Here is a 3,441-nt window from a genome sequence, read left to right on the forward strand (position 1 = left end):
GTTTGCCAGGGAAACACTTATTCTACTGAGCCATCTCCCAGCCAAGTTCCTCCTTTAGAATATATTAGCAAAGATGATTCAAATGGAAGTTAAAATTCTAAATAGATCTGTATTCCCCAAAGACACTGAATCAATGGTTTAATATTTTCTTAGGTTAAGAATACCAGGCCCAGATGAATTGGTTTTTCTCTCAAAACATTAAAGACATAAAATAGAAGTTATCTTTCACTGTAGAGAGACATAGAAATTAAGATAACATTATATTTATGTACACAATATTTGTGTAGTGTGAGAAGTCACTGGTTATAAGTGATACAAAGTAGAAAAAGGCAAATCTTCAATCATTAGAGAAAAAATGATACATTAGCAATCCAATTTTTTTATGAAATAAAAATATAACAATGTGAAAGATAACCTATATGACAATGTGAAAATGTCACAGATGGAAGGAGAGCACTTGTACTTTATATAAAATGTCAGCAGATTGATGCAAACAAGGCATAAAAACCCTATAATTCAGTGTGAAAATGCTGCGCCACAATGCAGAAATGGGCAATGAATATAAAGTGAAAGCTCACAGGAAAGAAGCCGTAGTTATCAATGATCATGCAAACTTGTACAATTACACTAAGATTATAATGCAAATTAAAATAAATACATAACATTTTCATATCCACCACACTATCAAAAGTTTAAGAAAAAAGGTCTAAAATAAATTTTAAAAATTGGCAATCAGGAGGCTCATCCACAGGGCTTGTATATAAAGAAATCTGATGATACTGAGTTGAATATTCAGTTACCCTATAATTCAGTCATTTGCTTAGAGAATTTAATAGAGAAATTTATCAAAATATGTACAAGGAAAGCAACTTATCACTCTGGCAAAGTGGAGTTCAATATGTAAAATCTGTCTCAGCCATACAAAAAATAACATAAAGCAGGTGAAACGATGAAATACATATATAATTAGTATAGTAGAAACAAGCAAAAACATAAGAATTAACAAATATTTACTAGAAATTAAAGCAGACATATTTATGTTGCTTATTGATTTTTTTTTTTTTTTTTTGTATTTTAGGCAAGGGTCTACAGGGTATTCATTGTCTCACTACTAGATCAGATTCGTAGTGATTCTCCTGGTTACAGCCTCCCAAGTGCTGGGATTACAAGCGTGCACCACCATGCCCAGTCTCAATGACCATCTCAGCGCGTGGGGGCGGGGCCAGCAAGGCAAGCCCGGGACTGAACCCTCAGCCTGTGCTTGCAGGCGTTTTAATCCACTGAGCTATTTGACTGGCCCTTGAGAAATGTTCATATAGCAAAATTATCGAAGTATGCATTGAAATCTTACACAAAGACTATAGATCAATGATTATGTATGAAGATAATTTGAAGGGGACAGATGGAGTCTTAAACTGTATTCTTAGAAATACAGGATGAAGGACATATAAAAATTTAACATCTTTATAACTGGGCATTGAGAACCTTTCTGGGTACTTGGGATATTTCATATTGCTAAAAATAATGAATTTGTATACAACATAGACAAAATAGACAAATACTTTTCAGTTTTTAAATATTGAAAAGAAGTCATAATTTGTTTTCAGGTTTCTAAATGTCCTCTCTATTCTTAAGTTTGTGGTTATTGCATTGAGTCAGAAAAAGTAACTAGATTTTAATAATCTTAAATATACTTCATTCTCTATTTTATATGGTATCCAGCACATGTGCCTTGACAAATTGACAGTATATAAATATTATACATAGACCTTGGTAGGTCAGGTTGCAAGAACTTGTCGGGTAACAGAATTGTAAACTGTAAATTTAGATTTATATTTCTTTCTTTTTTTGGCGGGGGGATTGAACTCAGACCCTTGCGCTTGCCAGGGAAGTGCTTATTCTACTGAGCCATCTCCCCAGCCCCCCTAGATTTATATTTCTTATATTTCTACTTCTTGGCAATGTAGAGGTTGACTGCAGATGACCTTTTCTCAAAGGTTATGTTATGAAGCCTGAGTTAGAAACTTTTCAAATTCCTAATCAGCGGGAGCTGAGTGAACTGACTAGATATGTGTGGAGACTGGAGCGCCATGCTGTAACCCAGAACACAGTTCACTCTACCAAGCACCTGGAGTTTTTGCCCCAGTGGATATATAGGAGCAGGCTGGATATGTTGCCCTGACCCAACTTTCTTATACACTCAGGATTAGAAAGTAAAAGGAAGTTATCACTTCCCCTTGTCTTATGCAAGCTATCTAGATTTTTACTATAAATATCAACATCAATTTCAGTGTTACAGCTTCAAGAGAGAGCTAGGAAAATCACAGCTCAATTATTCCCTTCATCCACCTCTCTTGCTCATTTTCTTGAATGGCAGTCAACTCAAAAATCTATTTTGGAAGCTAACACTTCTCCTATTTTCAAGTGTTTATAAACTGTATGTATGATTCAGTTTCCACAGTAGAATTTGTAGTGATGTAAAGAACTGAAAATGGTTTTAAAAATAACTAGTTTTCAATAAGGCAACAAATATAGGTGATTCATTAGGGAAGCTGATTATAGCAGTGAATGGCATACACTTTGTGAATAGCAGCCTATTTGTTAATTTGCCAAAATAATGGATCTGTGGATCAAAGATTTATTAAAGAAATGTCTGAGAAATAGTTTTTCTTGAAAAATAATCTTCTGCATATTAGGATAGCATTTTGTAGGACAGCACAAATGACAAGAGTTGGGTGGCAAGTATGAATGCCAGGCCAAGAAACCTCAGTTGGCAGAGAACATAGTATTCATAGAAATTTGATAATAGCGAAGATGCAGCCACAGAAACTGCCCTGTGCTGATGAAGTGAGCAGATGATCAGGCACGCATAATGAATGCTTGTTTACAATCTGCTGTTGTAAACAAACAATGAAGGATTCACCATCCGAAATTAGCAAAAACATCAGAGTGAAATAACGATTTCATTCTAGTAGGCAGAACATATAAATTCAACAAAAAATGCCTCACCTAGAAAGTGCTAGCAAAGTATTTTAAAATAAAATTCTTGAAGCAGGATTCATGTTTAAATTCAAAACTACTTCTCAAGTTCATAAATTGGTGCTTTTCATTCATCATAATTTTAGACCTCACGTTTAAATTTGAGAGAAAATGATGATTTGATTTATAAAATTATTTTGAATTTGGAGAAATAATGGTGCAAACACGCTTCATACTATATGCTTTGGAGGGACTTTGCCACATTGTTTATGAATTATTTGCAAAGTAAGAATTCAATGATTTGGCCTTTTAATATATCTTATGATAGCCAACCTATGGAGATTTGTTTGGGAAAATACTACTACTGGGGCCAAGCAGATAGCTCAGTAGAATAAGTGCTTGCCTGGCAAGGCAAGGGCCTGAGTTCAATCCTCAGTTCTGCCAAAAAAAAAAAAAAAAATA

This window comes from Octodon degus, unplaced genomic scaffold (genome assembly GCF_000260255.1).
Source record: "Octodon degus isolate 3935 unplaced genomic scaffold, OctDeg1.0 scaffold00258, whole genome shotgun sequence".
NCBI classification, from domain to species: Eukaryota; Metazoa; Chordata; class Mammalia; order Rodentia; family Octodontidae; genus Octodon; species Octodon degus.